This window comes from Pseudorasbora parva, chromosome 19, assembly GCF_024679245.1.
Source record: "Pseudorasbora parva isolate DD20220531a chromosome 19, ASM2467924v1, whole genome shotgun sequence".
Classification (NCBI taxonomy): Eukaryota; Metazoa; Chordata; class Actinopteri; order Cypriniformes; family Gobionidae; genus Pseudorasbora; species Pseudorasbora parva.
This window is the reverse complement of record NC_090190.1, coordinates 8,229,852-8,252,578: the sequence shown is the minus strand read 5'-3', so window position 1 is coordinate 8,252,578 and position 22,727 is coordinate 8,229,852. Positions and strand designations below refer to the sequence as shown.

At 39.9% G+C, this 22,727-nt stretch overlaps 1 long non-coding RNA gene across 1 annotated transcript; it reads left to right on the top strand.

The window, feature by feature from the left end:
* Window positions 1-8,269: 8,269 nt before the first annotated feature.
* LOC137048446 (uncharacterized) lies at window positions 8,270-21,097 on the top strand. Its single transcript, XR_010899407.1, has 3 exons — window positions 8,270-8,685; window positions 8,838-8,923; window positions 20,356-21,097. It is a non-coding gene; the product is annotated as an uncharacterized lncRNA (long non-coding RNA).
* Window positions 21,098-22,727: the final 1,630 nt, after the last annotated feature.

The following is a 22,727-nucleotide window of genomic DNA, read 5'->3' as shown; positions in this document are numbered from 1 at the left end:
TAAATTTGTAGACATTTTACACTTTGACAGGCAGTTTGAGATAAAGGCTACATTTGTGTGTAGAGATTCTGATTCTGCCATTGAAATGACTGGGAAAAAGTTTCCAAATCTACCCGAATTCACCCCATACTATGCTATTGTGCTTTCTTTATAAATTCGAATTCTGAAAAAAGTGGCTAGTAAAAAAATATAAGTGGCTGGTAAAATTGGGCATCCACCAGCCACTGTGGCTGGTAGGCAAAAAAGTTAATTTCCCACCCTGACTACCATATTATCTATTAATAGCTTTTATTTTATATTTTCACTGTTTATTTAATTTTTACTTTAAAATTATAATTTAGTGTGCTTTTGTGTTTTGTACTATTTATATTTACCTTTAATTAATATGTATTTTGGGTTTAGCTATTTTCGTACTTAAACGTATTTCTGGAATGTTTCTTCTTCTTCTTCTTCTTCTTCTTCTTCTTCGTGTTTTGTGCAATGAGCACCACATTTTTAAGATGCTTTGTCAAGTTAAAAACAGTTTCGGTTGAACGTGATGAATTTGTCCCGCCTGTATGCTTACTCATTATGTGCTGCCTTCTTAAATTAAATATGACAAAATATTTTTAATACAATTAACTGTATCAAATGAATGTGTTGAAACGGCAGCCCTATAGTTTAATTGTAATTATGATCGTTCATTTATAGAGTACTTGTTTCCTTTCCAAATATATTCAAACCAGAGTCTTTTCTGCCTCGTCGCTTTCGCACAATGGCCGCATGAGCCACATGTAAATCTTCCATACAGTGTCAATTCAGATTCAGTTCACGCACAGAGGGAAAAAACCCACAGCAGAGAGACGCTCTGATTACTACTCAGCCATAATCCCTTTTCTCTGATCTCTGCTGATTTTAGTTTAATATTCCTGGGACTTTTTTAGAAGGGGGAATTATTCAAATACAAGGTAGAAATCGCTTCTCTACCTGCAGGCGTTTGAAGGGAAGTTTGGAGGGAGGGAGATAAATCGGAGCAAAGTGCTTATATGGCCTCCAAGCTTTTTCCTCCCTGATGTTTCCTTCGACGTCAGCCGGACATCTCGAACCCTCGAGGTCATTTCCCTTCCTGCCCTGCTAATTTACTTGCGGGTGGCGTGTGTCTGGCGATGGCTAAGAACTCGTTCTTGAGCTGCAGCTTCCCACCCCTTAGGCCACCCAGACTCACCCCCCTAAACTGGGGTGTTCGCTGATAGCGGCATGATAACTGCCATGCCTTGAATTTTATTTCAGGATCACACCTCGTCAGCAGAGGAACAGGGGCTGCTGAACCATCTCTGATAATCGGCTAGACGACTAAAGCGGCCTAGCATGGCAACCGTTTACAGGATATTTCCTCTTTCTGTAAAGCCTCCTGCATGTGTGCGATGCTCTAAAAAAAAAAAATATTTTTTACTGCTTTTTCAAATTGCTTAATTAAACATGAGCTAAAGCAACACAATTGCTGTACATTTTGTCCAAACTTAATTTGATTGTGTTCAATCCACTTAAATATAAGTCAAATTGAATTCAAACTTAATCCGTTTGTGTTGTGCTACATAAATTAACTGAAACTGGATGGGGCTTGTTAGCATTATGTGCATGTGGCTAAATCATGAGCGAGTAAATGTTAGGCCCCACTTTATATTAGATGGCCTTAAGTACTTTGTACTTACATCAAAAAATAAGTACAATGTACTTACTGTGTTCAAATTGTATTGCAAAACACCTTTGCTGATATTGAGGTGGATAAGGGTAGAGTTAGGGACAGGTGTGGTGGTGTATGGGTCAGTTCAAGGATAGAGTTAGGGACAGGTGTGGTGGTGTGGGTCAGTTTAAGGGTAGAGTTAGGGACAGGTGTGGTGGTGTGGGTCAGTTTAAGGGTAGAGTTAGGGACAGGTGTGGTGGTGTGGGTCAGTTTAAGGGTAGGGTTAGGGGCAGGTGATGGTGGTGTGGGTCAGTTTAAGGGTAGAGTTAGGGACAGGTGTGGTGGTGTGGGTCAGTTTAAGGGTAGAGTTAGGGGCAGGTGTGGTGGTGTGGGTCAGTTTAAGGGTAGGGTTAGGGACAGGTGTGGTGGTGTGGGTCAGTTTAAGGGTAGAGTTAGGGACAGGTGTGGTGGTGTGGGTCAGTTTAAGGGTAGAGTTAGGGACAGGTGTGGTGGTGTGGGTCAGTTTAAGGGTAGGGTTAGGGGCAGGTGATGGTGGTGTGGGTCAGTTTAAGGGTAGAGTTAGGGACAGGTGTGGTGGTGTGGGTCAGTTTAAGGGTAGGGTTAGGGACAGGTGTGGTGGTGTGGGTCAGTTTAAGGGTAGAGTTAGGGACAGGTGGGGTGGTGTGGGTCAGTTTAAGGGTAGAGTTAGGGACAGGTGTGTTGGTGTGGATCAGTTTAAGGGTAGAGTTAAGGACAGGTGTGTTGGTGTGGGTCAGTTTAAGGGTAGAGTTAGGGACAGGTGTGGTGGTGTGGGTCAGTTTAAGGGTAGAGTTAGGGACAGGTGTGGTGGTGTGGGTCAGTTTAAGGGTAGAGTTAGGGACAGGTGTGGTGGTGTGGGTCAGTTTAAGGGTAGAGTTAGGGACAGGTGTGGTGGTGTGGGTCAGTTTAAGGGTAGAGTTAGGGACAGGTGTGGGTCAGTTTAAGGGTAGAGTTAGGGACAGGTGTGGTGGTGTGGGTCAGTTTAAGGGTAGGGATAGGGGCAGGTGTGGGTCAGTTTAAGGGTAGAGTTAGGGACAGGTGTGGTGGTGTGGGTCAGTTTAAGGGTAGAGTTAGGGACAGGTGTGGTGGTGTGGGTCAGTTTAAGGGTAGGGTTAGGTGTAAGGGAAAGGCCAACTGTGTAATTACAAATGTAACTACAGAAATTAATTACAGACGTAATTACATGCAGGTATTTTTTAAAATGTAAGTACAATGTAAAAACATGTATATACACAATAAGTGCATTGTATTAAATGATTAATTAAAATGTTAGTACATTGTAGTTAAGGCCACCTAATATAAAGTGGGTCCAAATGTTATTATTTTTTTATATGTAAATGTTTTTTTTTTTTTTTTTGTAATCTATTTTTGAGCAAAATAAGAAAGGGGGATACTTCGTTTCATAGATTTTAATATTCAATTATGTTGGAATTATTAGAACAAGTTAAATTATTGTGAGTTACCATTGTGGAGAAGAGTGGAGCATTTGCTTAGGCTGTGGACTAATATAACTAATGTCATAACGGCTTTGCTGAAGGAGCTTTTAATGCCTAGCATTTAATATGCTAATGTGTGCTATTCCTAGCTAAAAGTTTGTCAAGTAGCTAGTGCAGTACTTGTGTACGCAATTAATTCACGTGGGACTGATGTAAACACTTAAAAAAAGTAAATCCAACACACTTTTTTTTCCAGTTTGGGTTGCTGCATTTGCTGATTGTCTAAACAAATGAATGCCTTTAGGTTTATACATAGAATCATAAGACAATATTGATTTAAAGGAATATTCCAGATTCAATACAAGTTAAGCTCAACTGACATTTCTGTACCAATGCTGATTAAAAGAATTTCATCCCACGTTTTCTTTAAGCAAAGTAATCTTTATTTATATTGTTTATACAATACAGATTGTTACAGAATGATACAGAATACAGAATCAACAACAGTGTGATTATGATTCAGGCTGCATCACAGATGCAGTCAGATTTCACATTGGGATCGGTAAAGCATTCAAATATTTAGTTTGAAGATCGGATTCATCACACCGGTTTGGAGACGAAGCAGGTCATATGTCTGTGCCGGGGACCTTTCTGGTTCTTATGGTCTTTGCTGAGGATCTGTGCTAATGGCTGTCATGTTGGCAAGGCCCTCACAAGGGTTTCTGCTGACATTCAGGGCTGCATTGTGGTCGTGTCTATGTGCAGGTCCACCATTTGATCTGAATATGCACCAGGTCTGGCTGACCACAGTAACCTTGGGATAAGGATAAGACAGATGGACTAGATGCCATTCTTCTTACCATGTAACAAGTATATTAGGTGTTATAGAGAGTGTTCCCGGGTGACCTAATTTATGCAGCCTAACAATAATTTAACTGATTTGAATAATATAAAATGGCAACCGCCTGCAGTTGATTTTGGTATTGCTTGGTATTATCGACTGGCCAGGATTTTGAGATAGCTTTTAATAATAATAAAAAAAATTAAAAAAAAAGCACTTACAATTGGAAATAAATAGGGCTATATTTTTGGAAGATTTAAAAGCAGAAATGTGAAGCTTATAATTTTATAAAAGCACTTACATTCATTCTTTTGTTAAAACGTGTATTATTTGAGCTGCAAAGCTGTTTTAGTGTTTGGTGGTCTGTTCTCATGGCAACAAAGTTGTAAAATTGGATATAACTAAGCTGCATTCACAACAAAGTGACATGATCCCATTAATTTCAACAGTGAGCTGGCGATTTCCGGAGACATGACATGACAACATGACAAAGTTGAGAACTTATGCAAATGAAGAGCGACATTCGTGACGACCCATAGGAGTGAAGTCAGTGGAGTGCACGTGATGCGCCATTACATCCTGTAGTGGAGAGTGTTGAGGCAAGATGGAGAAGTTCATTTTAGCAGTTAGCAACTTTCCCATTATTTCAGGAGCTTGAGTTGAACTGACTCGAGTTGAATAATGGCAATTTTGTCTTCTGTTGCTTTACAACAGAATTAGAATTTGTCTCATATTTGCAGAAGTTTGCATCATTGAGTCTGTAAATTTCCTGTGTATTACTGTGAAGCTGCTTGAAACAGTTTGTATTGTATAAAGTGCTATATAAATAAACATGATTTAGCTATTGTAAATTATTCATTGTAACGCAAATTTTTACTTTTTGTTATATTTTTTGTACTCAGCATTATTCCACAAGTAACTCATTCTGTTTAAAAGTAACTTCTGCACCACACACATCCCCAAATGTTGTCTTTTTCTCTTTATTCCCCATTGATTGTAATTGCAGTGACCAGAACATTCTTCAAAACATCAGAATTTCACGGAAGTAAGAAAGTCGCACAGGTTTCAAACAACAAGAGTAGGTGAGTAAATGACAGAATTTTTATTCATTTAAAGAATACACACTTCACCTTTCAATCAGTGGTGTCAATTCACCAAAAGCCAGGGTTTGGCAGACTCTGATGACATCATCATATTTTACTCCCTCAACATGACAGTCTCCCTTAAAATACAATCTGTATGTAGTTCCTCCAGAGATGAATTACATAGGCCTATAATTTTGATAGTAAGTTCCACGATGTAAGAAATGGCAGTTGAGTATAGGTTTTTACGGGGACCAGAACTCAGACATCTTTAGGTTTTTCAGCACCATAGAGAATCATGAAAAGTTTCGAAACTCTCATCAGTTTAACAGTGTTTGTGCTACAAAAATTATAAAATGATTTGCTTGGGGTACTTGCAAAACTAAATGATTTTCTGGCTGTAATAAACACATTAAGGTACAATTAAAGTTAGTGAGTCCATGCTAACGTACAACTCTAAATAGCTAACTGTTCTCACGTCACGCAACATTAACAGTGTAGTTCAAAAACACATAAACGGAGGTGTGGCAAGCAGCGAGGCGAGGGACCGTGAGAGCGGGCCGGTGGCGAGTGATAATGAGTGCCAGCTGCGCGACACACTGGTCTCGTCTCACCACGGCAGAGTAACGGGAATATAAAAGGAGGAGCAAAGACAGTAGAAGAAGAGGGAGGACCAGGCCTGGACTTTACGTTGAGTTTTGTTTATTTAATAAAAGTTGTTGAATATTTGCCGGTTCCCGCCTACTTCCTTCCCATTTCTACAAACGTTATTACATTGGTGCCAAAGCCCGGGAGGAAGGAGGGACACACGGTCGAAGAGCCCTCACTGCTGAGGGGGATCGCGGTGCTGAGAAGTTCGGGCAGCGCGGATGGACAAAGGACCGGGAGTGGCTGCTCGAGGCGGTGGTTCTGGAGCTAGTGAAGACTGGTTGGACGGAGAGCTCGTTGCCGTGCCCCTGGGTCGAGGTGGGGTGGCGGCTATCCTCGAGAGACCGGAGGAGTCGCCGGTGTTCGCCGTAGGCTGGAGCCTGCTGCCGTCCACCATGATGGGGAGGAGCAGGGAGTACGGGGCTCGCTGCCGACTGCCCTCAATCAGAGGAGCTACCGCCGGCCGCCAGGGGGCGGAGGAGGATCGGGCCGTCCACCGGGCATCAAGCACCATCGCATGGCACTGCAAGGAAGAGCCTCTTGGCTGGTAAGGGGCGAGCGGCAGTGTGTCGGGGAACCGGACCAGATTTTTGTTTTTTTCCTTTTCTTTTTCCTCTCTCCCTCTCGATGGGGGTATGTGGCAAGCAGCGAGGCGACGGACCGTGAGAAAGGGCGAGTGTTAGTGAGCGCCAGCTGTGCGACACACCGGTCTCATCTCACCAAGGTGGAGTGACGGGAGTATAAAAGGAGGAGCAAAAACAGTGGAAGAGGAGAGAGGACCAGGCCTGGACTTTATGTTGAGTTTTGTTTATGCTTCGTTATTTGTGTGCGGGCAGTCGATCTGTTATTTGTGTGCAAGGGTTTGAAACCCTTGCTTCCAAATTAATCTTGTTAACTACCATATTTATTTTAAAATATTTTATTTATTCCTCTATGGCATATTTAAGTCCTATTTGAATACTCCTTGATGAGAGGTGGTCCTTCTTTGTCCAAAAACATCCAAGGTTTACACACTGACAGCTGTCATTGTAAGACAGTTTGTTTGACTGAGTTAGCAACAGTTACTAAGAAGGCAGGGGCTTACAGACGAAAGTATTAAGACCCCCTTACATTTTTCACTCTTTGTTATATTGCAGCCATTTGTATGCTCCACTCTTCTCCACAATGGTAACTCACAATAATTTAACTTGTTCTAATAATTCCAACATAATTGAATATTAAAATCTATGAAACGAAGTATCCCCCTTTCTTATTTTGCTCAAAAATAGATTACAAAAAAAAAAAAAAAAATTATCGTGAGGTCAAAGGAACTGCCTGAAGAGCTCAGAGACAGAATTGTGGTAAGGCACAGATCTGGCCAAGGTTACAAAAAAAAATTCTGCTGCACTTAAGGTTCCTAAGAGCACAGTGGCCTCCATAATCCTTAAATGAAAGACGTTTAGGATGACTAGAACCCTTCCTAGAGCTGGCTGTCCAGGCAAACTGAGCTTTCGGGGGAGAAGAGCCTTGGTGAGAAAGGTAAAGAAGAACCCAAATATCACTGTTGGTGAGCTCCAGAGATGCAGTTGGGAGAAAGTTGTAGAAAGTCAACCATCACTGCAGCCCTCTACCAGTCGGGACTTTATGGCAGAGTGGCCTGACGGAAGCCTCTCCTCAATGCAAGACACATGAACGTTAGCTAAAAAAAACACCTGAAGGACTCCAAGATGGTGAGAAATATGATTATTTGGTCTGATAAGACCAATATAGAACTTATTGGCCTTAATTCTAAGTGGTATTTGTGGAGAAAATTATCACCTGTCCAATACAGTCCCAACAGTCGAGCATGGTGGTGGCAGCATCATGCTGTGGGGGTGTTTATCAGCTGCAGGGAGAGAACAACTGGTTGCAATCCAGGGAAAGATGAATGCAGCCAAGTACAGGGATATCCTGGACCAAAAACTTTCTCCAGAGTGCTCACGACCTCAGATTGACCCTAAGCACACAGATAAAATAACGAAGGAGTGGCTTCAAAACAATTCTGTGACTGTTCTTGAATGGCCCAGCCAGGGTCCTGACTTAGACCCAATTGAGCATCTCTGGAGAGATCTGAAAATGGCTGTCCATTAACGTTTACCATCCAATCTGACAGAACTGGAGAGGATCTGCAAGGAGGAATGGCAGATGATCCTCAAATGCAGGTGTGAAAAACTTGTTGCATCCCAAAAAGACTTATGGCTGTATTAGATCTAAAGGGTGCTTCTACTAAATACTGAGCAGAGGTTCTGAATACTTAGGACCATGTGATATTTCAGTTTTTCTTTTTTAATAAATCTACAAAAAATGTCAACAATTCTGTTTTTCAGTTAATATGGGGTGTTGTGTGTACATTAATGAAAAAAAAGGAACTTTTGAAGAGATTTGAGCAAATTATGGCTGCAATACAACAAAGAGTGAAACATTTAAGGGGGTCTGAATACTTCCCATACCCACTGTACATCTGATAAACTAAGAGTCAGGCACAAATACATTTTGAATCATAACTGTTGCAGAGATATATTGCAGATGTGAAAACAGCCAACTTTTTGATGAAAATACATACAGTAAAATTGAATAGAGAAGTGATGTATGTGTGGCTAAACAGATAACAACTGTTCTGCCATAGAGCTAATTTTCAGTAATGGTGATTCTTGGGGGTTCTTTAGAAGGTCCAGAATGCAACCTCAGCCCTTCATCCAGAACAAGCTTTGTGTCAGTGCCAGCCTGGGGATTCACACTCTGGGAACAGTCACTTGGAGACCCGCTGTCAACACAAACACAGCACAAAGAGTCCCAAACCGCCTTCACTCTGACAATGTGCAGCTTTAAGCTCTCTGCCAGCTACCTGATTGGGGTGGTGGATGCCAGAAGAAGAGCTTAAGTACAGGCTTCGGAAAGGTTTACCACCAAAATCTGTATTTACCAGGTTCCTTGCAACTTCTGTTTTGCTTTTTCAAGGTATAACTATCATTTTCAGTTTGAGTTGAGTTAATGTTAAATATTTAGTAATCATTAACAATAGTTTAATTATTATTTATTTTTTTCTGTATACAATGCATAAGATAAGAAAATGCCAGAATCTTTTCAAACGTGTAATTTTTGTTCTTCAGGCATCACTGAACAGAAGGTTCAAAAGTATTGGGACAGCCCTCCAAATCATTGAATTCAGGAGTTCCGATCACTTCCATGGCCACAGGTACATACAATCAATCACCTAGGCATGCAGGCACTTCTACAAACATTTGTGAAATAATGGGTCGCCCCAGGATCTCAATGAATTTAAGCGTGGTACCGTGATAGATTGCCACCTGTGCAATGAGTCCATTTGTGAAATTTTCTCACTATTAAATATTCCACGGTCAACTATTAGTGGTATTTTAACAAAATGGAAGCAATTGGGAAAAACAGCAACTCAGCCATGAAGTAGTAGGCCATGTAAAATTACATGTAAAAAGAGTGGGGTCAATTCATGCTGAGGTGCACAGGGTGCAGAAGTCGCCAACTTTCTGCAGAGTCAATAGTTATAGACCTCCAAACATTGTGTGGCCTTCCGATTAGCTCAAGAACAGTAGAGCGCTTCATGGAATGGGTTTCCATGGCCGAGCAGCTGCATCCAAGCCTTACATCACCAAGTGTAATGCAAAGTGTCAAATGCAGTGGATGCAGTAGTCTGGCAATCTGATGGAGTTTGGGTTTGGTGGATGCCAGAAAAATGAATCCTGCCTGACTGCATTGTGCCAAGTGTTTTTCAAGCGTTCCAGTGAAAGGAACTCTTAAATGAAAGAAGATCTTCAGCATACCAAGATATTTTGGACAATTTCATGCTCCTAACTTTGTTGGAGTTTGGAGATGGACCCTTCCTGTTCCAACATGACTGCACACAAGTGCACATAGCAAGGTCCATAAAGACATGGATAAGCGAGTTTGGTCTTGAGGAACTTGACTGGCCTGTTTAGAGCCCTGACTTTAACCGGATAGAACACCTTTGGGATGAATTAGAGTGGACACTGCGAGGCAGACCTTCTCATACAACATCAGTGCCTGACCTCACAAATGCGCTTCTAGAAAAATGGTCAAAGATTCCCATTAAAAACACTCCTAAACCTTGCGGAAAGCCTTTCCAAAAGAGTTGAAGCTGCTATAGCTGCAAAGAGTGGGCCAACTCCATATTAAACCCTACATGTGCATGTAAAGGCAGGTGTCCCAAAGCATTATCAATGTAGTGTACATGTCCACGTATCGGACATTGTAAGTCCACAAGACTGCAAGTGCGCATGCCGCATAGCATTTGGGACAAGACCGTATATGTAAGTATAAATAAACTACTCACATGACTTATACAACAAAATGCCATAAAATAGTGCAAAAGTATGTGCAATAGGATGCTTTTGATGGTGCTGTATTTATCTAGGAGATTGGTAATACTTAGGCCCTGTCCCAAATGGCATCGTAAACACGCAGTCTTCCTACGAGTCCGCACTTTCGTGATGTAATACAGCTTTGACTGTCAAGAAGAATTCTACTGCAGAGCTCACATCCGTTTAGGTTTGGCAAAAGTGTGCATCGAGCTCACAAGCACATTTCTGACAAATGGGTCACCGTAGGGTCTCATGAACTTAAAGGGATAGTTCACCCAAAAATGAAAATGTGATGTTTATCTGCTGACCCCCAGGGTATACAACATGTAGCTGTGTTTTTTCTTCAGTAGAACACAAATTAAGATTTTTAAATTCAACCGTTGCTCTTATAATGCATGTCAATGTGGTCTAATTAATTAGATAAACATCACATTTTATTTTGGGTGAACTATCCCTTTAAGATGATTGAAAGTGCATATGAAGTGTGCTATTTGGGACAGGGCCACGGAGAAATCTGCTTGCAGTCCCATTCATCTCAATGACAGTTTCGTGTGTTTTGGGTCCAGATTGTGTTGTTAGTCCACCAGAAGGGTCTAGCTGCTAACCAACTAAACCTTGACCCCTGTGAGAATTTTTTTTATTATATTACTTATAGTTGTCTCTGCATCTTACGCTTAGAAAGAACAAATACACACATACCCTTTAATGTGTTGTCTGATATTCACAGTGTGTTAACTTGTGTTAAAGGAGCTACAGTTACATATCAGAGCATTGGCTGAACTATTCTTATGATTTTGTGGTTTGATGGCAGCAGTCACAATTTCTTTGCTCTACTGTACAGTGCCCTCTGCAGGCAATTTGTAACCCTCAAATTTGACAGAACCGACAACATTTTCACTTCCTTTGAACATAATATGCACATAACAGCCTTTCAACACACACGCACACTCACACAAAGAGAGAGAGAGAGAGAGAGAGAGAGAGAGAGAGAGAGAGAGAGAGAGAGAGATAGCCTACATGCATAAAGATAATGAACAAGGTTTTATACGTTTTGTATTGGACATTTGACATGACAGGCACTAACACAAACACACAGACTCGCACATCCACTCCTTCTAAAAATGACACTCAGAACATGCAAAGCCCGTATGAATTTTTAGCAGACAGATGCATGCTAATTAATCACACAAACTAATGCCTCATACCCCAACAGGCTGTTTTCCCTGTGCTCTTCCTCTTGATATGGCAAATAACAGGCCTGCCTGCCACGCAGCTAGACACTTTGTCAAACAAATATGATCAAAACAAAGCTAATGGCGTGTAAATTGTTTATGATGTTCTGTGCAATGAGCAACCCTAGTGTGTGTGTGTGTGTGTGTGTGTGTGTGTGTGTGTGTGTGTGTGTGTGTGTGTGTGTGTGTGTGTGTGTGTGTGTGTGTGTGTGTGTGTGTGTGTGTGTGTGTGTGTGTGTGTGTGTGTGTAAGGGAGGGTAATCACTGCCATCAGCTTGACATAATCAGGAGGAAATGAATATGAGTATTTCACAGCACACTTTGAGCCAAATAGCGGTCTGGGGGCCTGTGATGGATGCAGGGCAATTCAAATGACGTGAGGGATTGTTTGTGTATATTTCCCTGAGAAGTATAGATCACGTGTGCGACATATGAAATGTACTGGAGTGAAACAGGTACGTAATGGACTGGCACGTGCAAATGAATCAGGTTTTGAGAAAGAACTTTTCCTCCGAAGTGACTACTGTGAAATGATCTCGACACTTTCTGTTTTTGATAATTATATAGCAGTGCAGTATAAAAAAATATGAATGCTTAACAACATTGTATGGGCAGTAGGCCTATCCATGAGCACTGAAAATCTGTTATTTAACATATAACATAACTTTGCAATCATTACAAATACATTCTGAAATGACCACGGCTATTTTTCAGTGCTGTAACTAATGCATGTCAACAGCATCATTGGCAGGTGTGTGTAAAAGGAGATGTTTAGCTCATGCATCAAATTGAAAGTACACACTTTAGCTCTCCAGCAGACAGCACCGTAGCCAGCAGCTCAGGCAGTCTGCAGTGTCTTCTGTAAGGGGAATGAATGCAGTGTGTGCCTGCTGGGCTGTCACACACCAGCCAAAAGAAAGCATAACCAACCCTAATCCAACACACTGAAGCAATGCATTGTTCTGCTGAATCCTCTGACAGAAATTGAAAAATTTACACTCACACATTTAGATGCATGCAGGTGCACCACAGATACACATTCTTATCTATTTTATTTTGAATTGTGTGTACATCATTTATATGGTAACACTTTAAAATAAGGTTTCATTTGTTAACATTAGTAACTAACAATGAGCAATACATTTGTTACAGTATTTATTCATCTTTAACGCCAGTTAATACAAAAATACAGTTGTTCATTGTTTGTTCTCAGTGCATTAACTAATGTTTACAAATACAACATTTGATTAAAAAAAATAATGTATTATTTATATTAAGGATTTTTAAATAATTAAAAAATTATTTAATCTGTATTATTTATTTGTATTTATATAAATATATTATTAATGTATTTATATCATTTTTAATAATAATAAATTAATTTATTATATATTTAATTATATTAGTTAATAGAATTATATTTTTGTAGATTTTCGAGATTAAAGTTTAAACCTCCCATTGATTTACATAGCAAGTTCATAGCATCAAAATGCAACTGACAGTGATAAGGCCATGATTCATGATTCGGATCGCATGTCAAACGACCAAACTGCTGAAATCACGAGACATTGGCGATGTCATACGCTAATTCATAACCGTTTCAATCTTTATTTGAGGAGTGAAAATCAAACCGGAAGAGAGGACAGTGCTGAATAAAGTCGTAGTTTTTGTGATTTTTGGACCAAAATATATTTTCGATGCTTCAAGAGTCACAAAGGGACTACTTTGATGATGTTGTTATTACCTTTCTGGACATGGACAGTATAGTGTGCATTCACTTCCATACGCTCTCGGGCTAAATATAAAATGTATTAAACTGTGTTCCAAAGATGAACGGAGGTCTTACGGGTGTGAAACAACATTAGGGTCATTAAAGGGGGGGTGAAACACTCAGTTTCAGTCAGTGTCATGTCAATCTTGAGTACCTATAGAGTAGCATTGCATCCTGCATATCTCCGAAAAGTTTTTATTTTTTTAATAATTATATAAGAAAGATGCGCTGTTCCGAGTCTTTCCGAAAAAAGCCGAGCGGGTGGGGGCGTGTCGTGTGAGCGGAGCTAAATAATGACGTGTGCAGCAGCGCGCTGTGTGTTGAGTCGAGTGCATCCCTAACAGCGGAAAAAAACTTTATTCAAAATAAAAATATGGCTTTTAATCGGATACAGCCATACATCTATGATCCGGAATCAGACCCAGAGGCTGCAGTTGAACAGGAGTAGCAGCAAAAACGACTAGAGCAGGACGTCTGTATGTGGTAAGTTACAAGTTATACACTAACTATATAATATGCTTAGCGGCTTGTGTTATTTACATATTTATACTTGAATTATATCGTCGTATTTTTGTCTTTGAAGGTGTACATGTGGGAAGTGCAGTTGTGCACGTGTGTTTGTGTGTTTACGCGTGGTTTGTGTAGACAGTAAGGTGACTAAAAGCAGTCTCACTCACCCTTCTAACGTTGGGACTGCTCCATCCTTCAGCATTAGGCGATTGGGAAAATTCGGCGTCGAGCTGGGCCTTGTTTATGAAACAGCGAACAGATATAAACATTCGCGCAACTCAGTTGCTGATCCGGAAAAGCAAATTACATCCACTGTTGCCTTAACGCGGGGTTTTTGGCGAATCTGTGCAGGACTGTCTTGGTCTGGCAACCAAAAACCCACTTTTTTGGTGACATTGTTATGTGCTATGTGTAATTGTCACCTGTCCAGCATCCTACAAGCCCCGCTTTGATGGGCGTAGGCTGTTGCTTTCGCTCTCTCCCTCGCTCTCTCTCACGCGCAGGCTGTTGCTTTCGCTCTCTCCCTCGCTCTCTCTCACGCGCTTCCGGTAGAATTGTCCGTAAGGCCCATACAAGGAAATTCCGCCCCCACTAACGTCAATGGGGACGCATGATCTCAAAAAACTTGCCGAAACTTATGACTAACCGGAAGTAGTATTTTTGACAAAGAAATACTCCCATCAAACGTCCACCTTAACTTTTGAAACTTTGTCTATGTTTAGTATGGGATTCCAAGTCTTTAACAGTGTAAAAAGATCAGTATGCATGAAACAGCATTTCACCCCCCCTTTAATGACATCAATTAGATTTTTGGGGGAACTAACCCTTTAAAGGTGCACTATGCAACTTTCCGTCCACTGGAGGGCGTCTATTCAAAACAAATGTGTAGTTTGATGACGCAAAGTTTGAGCGCAGTATCTTGGGACATGTGGTCTTCACCTCACAGCCGGTGGAAAATAGGACTCTGGCAGAAATCATGTTCATGTATGCGGTTATTACGTTACTGTAGTGTGAAGCAGAGCAGGACCGAGTGTTGTGGAGCTGAGCACGGCTGCTGGAGCGATTGTTATACAAACACACGTCGCGAACACCGGCACTAATTATGACGGGACGGGACACATTCGCCGGGCACCCGCACTGATCCGCTCTTCCTGTTATGATTATGAGGTAATGCAGCTCTGTTTATCATATTAGATACATTTAAGTGTGTTGAAAATGTGTTATGACGTTACTCCGTGCATTCACTGGTTCACACTGCTAAGAGTAAAGCGCTCCTGCCAAATAAAACCTGAAACCCAGGGTAGCGCAGATATGACGCAATTGACAGGCGACTTCCTCAACCGCTATGCTGAAACGTCTCTGTCCTTAGTTAAAATAGCAATTTTCTCACAATTTACAAATAGTTGAAAACATTTGGGATATTAGGTACTCAACTGAACAAAATATATAACACCGGCCTAGTGGTTTTTGAATATTTTACTGCAAAAATACTACATAGTTCACCTTTAAGATACGATTTGGAACCCGTCTGGAAAACACAAAGCCCCGGGACTCTGGCCTTTGCGAGGCCTGGCCCATACATGTCCGAGTCTGATCCCGAATCGCAATGAACCATAACTGGATTATCCAGCCTTTGACAGCATGCTAAGGTATGTTCAGTTAGACATGTACACATAATCAATACTATCTGTAACAATGCAATACTGTCACATATTTTTTTTTTTTTTTTTTAAATGTTTTACTCGCATTAAAGTGTGTTGCTGCATTCATTCATGTAATCGCATCCTGTCTGCAAATCCAGTCTCTTGTTTACAAACGAATCCGTGGTAAAATGAAGGAACAAACGCCGGTGTGTTCCCAAAGTGAGCTGGATATTCATTCAAAATAAAGTTCATCCATGCATTCATGATATTAGAATCCGAATGAAGCTTATGTGTTATATTTATTGCTTAGATAGAAATTCAATCTTTAGCTCTATGTAGGTCTTTGTCATGTTAGTGGGATGAGACGGTGGGCAGGGCTACAGAATCAGGCGTTGTTCTTCTGCTGAGGCGGTGTTTCACCACACAATGACTTCAAGGTGTGGCATATTCTGAGATCGATCGTTTTCTGGGCCTGGTGTCAATAAAAGCTTTTCTTTGACTAACAGGGATGTTTTCAGCTCAGAAACTTACAGGATATTCTTATATAACCATGGTTCGGGTTGAATAACTTGTTCTTCCAATGTTCCATCATCGGATATGATATGGTAAAACCAACGTCTTTATATTCGCTGAGCTTTAGGAAGCCTCCGGACGGAGCTGAAGTTCAGTTATGGTAATGGACGATTAGCTTCTGACATGTACTGTACGCTGTAGACCAATCACAACAGACTGGGCCACCTGGCCAATCAGAGCAGAGTAGGCTTGCGGAAAGAAGATATTTTGAGAGATTGAATCATCCGTAGAGTCGTTTGTGAATCATTGAAAAGCGTGGTGATGTGCGTATCATGAGAAAATTAAACCTTTGTTGACCTTGTAAGTAAACCTGTTGTAGGAGACCTCCAAAACTAAATTGGGAATCTTTAAAGGAACTAATTTTAAAGGAACTGTAGTATTTCAATTAATCATAAAATGGCCCTGATATGTCACTAGACATTAAGAAATCATGTTAATTTCAAATACTTATATCATTGACAACAGTAGTCCGGCCAGGATATTGTCATTTAAAAGTTGTTGTTGCAGCCCTCAACTGATGTTGATGTTGTCATGTTGTGTTTTGGCCTGAAGCTCCGCCCTCAACCTATCGACCAATCATGAAGTCAGTATTGTTTTGGCAACCGGGTTGCCAGATCTGCTCTAGTTACCACAGCTGAGGCTACAAATGTTCCTTCTGGATCCTGCAGCTTATCTGGCAACCTCGAGTCAGGAGGAGGGGGAGGGGGGATAGTGATTGCAGTACGAGTTTTGGCCACAATCTTACATACAATTTAAAATAGCATAATTTGGGCACTTTAATTTTCCTCCAAGAGGCAGAATGAGTCTTTGAACTGAACAATGTGGTAAAATCATTGCCTTTGGGAACTATATACATATTTATAACCAAACAGCTATAGCTTAAATACACAGGCATATACAGCAAAACACAAAGCAAAAAAAAAAAAAAAAATACTAATCTGATTTTCACCATTTGTTCTATGGCTGTTTATTGCTTATCTTAGAGCATTTTGCACTATCCATAATGTAGAGCACTGAAACCGTAAATAACATAACTATGGTAATGTCATGCAATTTGACTATAAATCAGTGAATGATGGTTCCAGTTATATTTGGCTCTGATGGCAACATGTAACGTTTGAACCTGAAAATAAAAAATGAAATTTCTTGACACAGTCTCACCATGCAAGAGATGGATTTCCCTCTCCAGGAAATGAATGAACAAAAAGAGCATTCAATATGTAATTACCTGTCATAGACACAGTCACACCGGTGAAGGAAATTCAATATGCACCCGTGACACTTCCGGCGTAATGTGATGGAAATAAGTGTTTGTTTTGGTAGGTGGAGGGGGATGCAAGTTAGTGTGTGTGTGTGTGTGTGTGTGTGTGTGTGTGTGTGTGTGTGTGTGTGTGTGTGTGTGTGTGTGTGTGTGTGTGTGTGTGTGTGTGTGTGTGTGTGTGTGTGTGAGTGTGTGTGTGTGTAGTTTAGTGGTTTGTGGGTGCCGGAGAAACTGCATCTAGTTGTTCATTATGACCAACCATAGAAGAAAATGAAGGCATGGAGAGATGTTTCGTTTCATGGACCAAAAACATTGTTTGCGACACTTAAGTTTATCTCAGACATTTCAAAACATCTCTCTCCCTCTCCCTCTCTCACTCTTTGTAATGGTTGTGTGAGTCTCACTCAATATTTCTCATTCTTATTAACTGCATGGGTGCAATTTATTTTCCTCTCAGGCAACGGAGGTAGCTGGGAATGTGGGAGACTCTGGTCGACGCTGATAAGCCCACGCTCACATATAGGCCTGCAGGAGGAACCAGATTTACCAGGAAGACAATGTCCACTAGGTCACATACGTGCGCTTACACACGGACACATAAGTGGAGTAATTTACTGCACCAACATAGATAAACTTAAATAAACAGATAAACAGACTAACACATGCTTATAAGAAGCAAACATGCACAATCATTCAATTTATCGATGCTTTACTGCGTACACAAGCACATAACATATAAAACATAAAAGCAAGTCCACTCGCTAACCTACCTGCTAAACAAGGGAACAACCCAAAACTGTATCATCATTTATGATCATCATATCTGTTTTCTTTATAAATCAATATTTTCAAACAAAGCATGTTTGTGAGACAGTATGTAAAACACTGTGAAAAAAGTGTACTAAACACAACTACAAGCCAAGTATAAACTCACCTAAAGGATTATTAGGAACACCATACTAATACTGTGTTTCGCCTTCAGAACTGCCTTAATTCTACATGGCATTGATTCAACAAGGTGTTGAAAGCATTCTTTAGAAATGTTGGCCCATATTGATAAGATAGCATCTTGCAGTTGATAGCAATTTGTGGGATTCACATCCAGGGCATGAAGCTCCCGTTCCACCACATCCCAAAGATGCTCTGTTGGGTTGAGATCTGGTGACTAGAGGCAATTTTAGTACAGTGAACTATTGTCATGTTCATGAAACCAATTATATATGACTCAAGCTTTGTGACATGGTGCATTATCCTGCTGGAAGTAGCCATCAGAGGATGGGTACATGGTGGTCATAAAGGGATGGACATGGTCAGAAACAATACTCAGGAAGGCCGTGGCATTTAAACGATGCCCAATTGGCACTAAGGGGCCTAAAGTGTGCCAAGAAAACATCCCCCACACCATTACACCACCACCACCAGCCTGCACAGAGGTAACAAGGCATGATGGATCCATGTTCTCATTCTATTTACGTCAAATTCTGACTCTACCATCTGAATGTCTCAACAGAAATCGAGACTTATCAGACCAGGTAACCTTTTTCCAGTCTTCAATTGTCCAATTTTGGTGAAAATTGTAGTCTGTTTTTCCTATTTGTAGTGCAGATGAGTAGTACCCGGTGGGTACAAATGCTTTGCTGCATACCTCGGTTGTAACAAGTGTTTTTTTTTTCAGTTAAAGTTGCTTTTCTATCAGCTTGAATCAGCTTCTCCTCTGACCTCTAGCATCAAAAAGGCATTTTCACCCACAGGACTGCTGCATACTGGATGTTTTTCCCTTTTCACACCATTCTTTGTAAACCCTAGAAATGTTTGTTGCGTGAAAATCCCAGTAATTGAACAGATTGTGAAATACTCAGACCGGCCCGTCTGGCAACAACAACCACGCCACGCTCAAAATTGCTTAAATCACCTTTCTGTCCCATTCTGACATTCAGTTTGGAGTTCAGGAGATTGTCTTAACCAGGACCCCACCCCTAAATGCATTGAAGCAACTGCCATGTGATTGGCTGATTAGATAATTTCATTAATGAGAAATTGAAAAGGTGTTCCTAATAATCCTTTAGGTGAGTGTACATAGAATACATAAATATACTTATACTTTACATCTATACTTTACTTATACTCATGACTATACAACACTCATTATCGTCATACCACCAAAAAGTCTTTTTTTATATATTTATAAAAGAAAGATTGGCTGTACTGAGTCTCTCTGAAAAAAAAAACTAGCGGCTGGAGGCAGAGTCCTGCACAGGTACGATTTTGTAAATCCGCGCCCGCCCGTACCTGCGGTGCATTAAACCGCATTCGACCCGTTTTCCGACATGGAGCACTAATTTAAATCCGCACCCGACCCGACCCGCTTAAAATAGAACTGACACCCGACCCGCACCCAAAATAAAATCAGTTTAGCATATTTCTTTATATAGGCCTACACCATTTATTTCCAGGTCATACAAAAGTAATTACTTCACCGTGCCACGTCTTTAAAATTCGAACACATTATTTTCAATGAGTGTACGCACAGCGGCGGCGCCATTCGGTGCCTGTCCACGGCGACTCAGGAAGTTGTTCAAAGTCCTGCTGCGTCACAGAGCGCCAATGTGCTGATTTAACCCTGTGCCACAAGACCTTCTGTCAGAAGTGGATTCAAAACTGAGCTCACGCGTATATAATGTGCGTGTCCGGTGTGCGACCCCCTTGAAGCCTTGTGTGATATTTTGAAAGTGAGAGTAAATTTTTCAGTTGGCCAAATTGAATTTTTGTGAATTGATGCAATTTAATTCACAGAAATTAAATTTGTCTGGTCTTGTCTTTGGTGTGATTATTTTATTTTTATTTAATTTTTTACGTTTATTTTTAGAATGTTGTGTCATTTGCGAGACGCTGCAAAAACACAAGTGCAATGGTCAAAGACGTTTCTCTAAAGTGTGTTTAAATAGAAACAGACCTAGTCCTCATTTACTTTTTTATTGTATTAAAAAGAGAGACTATGATGGTCTTCAAAAATGTGCTTTTTGCATACCACAAGTAATGCAGAATTAATTAATTTAAGTAAATAATTCATTTTCATTATTTTCATTTATGGATGCACTATCCCTTTGAGTTTCTTCTGAACTATCCAACAAAACAAAGCTGAATTAAATGAGAGATAATTAGGGAATAGTAATTCCATTTGAGCTGCGTAGTTAGTGACTTGCATTAAGGAGAAAGTTTCGGAGCTGGAAAAATATGTAATGATATTCCTCCCTAGTTGCTTGTTTGTGTTTATGTCTAGGAGCCGAGCAAAGCAGCAGGACGATAAGGGAGAAAAACGACAGCACACACTGTGGCGTCAGGAGCACAGAGACGTCTATAAACTAAAAGAAGCACTGCACTGTCGGAATATGACAGCCAATCCATCAGGGAAATGGAAGCTCTGTCTACTGCACCAAGGAGAGAGTGGCCAGAACTTTTATAAATAGTCACGCATTTTTAAGGGAAATTGAAAGTTGTCAGACATATGCTTTCCAGTCTTTCTGTTGATCATCCAAGTGGCCGAGTTGGCTGGATATGATTGAAACATCAAAGCATACAAAGTAGGTTGAAAGCTACATGGGACATGGAAGGGCATGGGGGATGATTTTATTTGTGGCCTTCTGTCTTAGAGCAGGGTTTTCCAAACGGGAGTTGATGAAAAGTTAATAATTAATGAAATCCAATGTAACATTAAAACAAATAGGGCTGCACAATTACCGTATTCTAAGTAAAACTGCCACTACACTCTCAGATAAATGGGTTTACAAGCTATCACTGGGGCAGTCCCCTTTTAAAAGGATCTAATATGTACCATTACTAATATACACAATTTTTGCACCAGTACCATTAGGTACTAATATGCGCTCTTAAAATAAAGGGTACCACCACAGTAACAGCTTTTGTACCTTTATTTTCGGGGTGTATTATATCTTATCAAATTGTGATTGCCGAATCAAAGGCTGTGATTAAATTAAAGAAGTGGTTTGTTGTGTAACATCTTTCGGAGGCAAGATCAGCATGCATACAGCTTATAATAGAGCAGCTCAGTATATGCTGCTTCTCACAACCTCCATCTCTGCAAGAGTTGTGTACGGAGTCCCTAAAGGGACATTGTGGTGAAAAAAATAAAATAATGATAAAAAAAATATATCAATACTTTTGTGTTCCACTTTTGTGAGAGAATGCAACAACTTTAAAGGGATAGTGGGTGAACTTTACCTTTTGCTTTTAATTTGTTCTCCCTTTTAACATGCACGTCTTTTTTCTCTATTTTACCATGGAGTTTGGGTTCAAACATATTGATTTGACTGCACTGACACTTGGATGAGAACTGAACTGAACTGGATGATGATGTTACTGGTTTCTCCAGAGATGCTGTAAACGAACTAAATTAATAACTAATGATTATTAAAAATCAACACTGAACTCACTATTTTCTTCTAGAGCTGCCCCTACACTGCAAATGTTTTTTGTTGGTTTAACTTAAAAAAGTAAGTAACCTGGTTGCCTTAAAATTTTGAGTTTATTGAAATTAAAAATTTGAGTTGATACAATGAAGGAAATTTGTTTAATAAATAGAAACTTGAAATATTGTATCTGAACCACATAAAAAAAATGTTTCATGTTTCACTGCGTCATCAGAAATAAAACACACACAATTACTTAATATGCTTACAAAATCTTTTAATAATATTTTAATAAAGGTTGTCGAATCTCAAAAACATTTTTACAATGGTGAGAAAAAAACAACAATATGTATTTCTTACGAAGTATTGCTGACATTGCTTGAGACGGATATAAATATTAAAATTCAACTTTATTTGGAGTATTTCTTTACTGCCCAATGCATATTTCTTAATCTTAAGCCTAAAATGTGTCTATCTTTAGCTGGACCTCAGCACTATTTCGACATAACTAAAGTACATTAAGTACAACATTTGTTCCAATTTAGCAGACTTTATGTATCAATTATAGCCCTATACAAAAAGTACAATTGCATTTAAGCCTATTTGCACTAAGTACATAAATATGTAAATGTATAGAATAAAGCAGAGAATAAATGTATTTTAAAGACATTTTGGTGTATTTCTTTTTCAATAAATACAAAAATAAATTATATATAGTCAAGGTGACTTGACTTTGACATGACATTTGGGAATGCAAAGTGCACTAGGTTCACTTTATTTGCATTCATGACTCTTTTTTTTTGACAGAAGTTTATAACATTTCACGAGTATGATGCCAAAATAACGCTCTTTGACATTAAAGCTTGAGAGCCAATGTTAAACATTTAGTTGACCTGTACTCACATTAGGCTATCCCAAACGTTTCCAACAATCTTTAAATCCAGAGTAATCAGCTTTGTTATGGACCGTGTCCTTGCGTCCCGGATCAGTGACGTAATATCCGCACTACCCTTGATTTCCGTAGAAATCATGGAAACAACAATGACGTTTTAATATTGTACGTGTTTTATTAGACAGGCGAGCAAGTGTTTGGAGATACATTTTTGACAGAATGATCCTCACTGTAAACTGGAGAAAACAAATAATTTTAATACAGCACAACACAGTTAGTCTTTTTGTTTGAATCACATTTTTTCCTGATTTACTGTGATTACTGATTTTACCA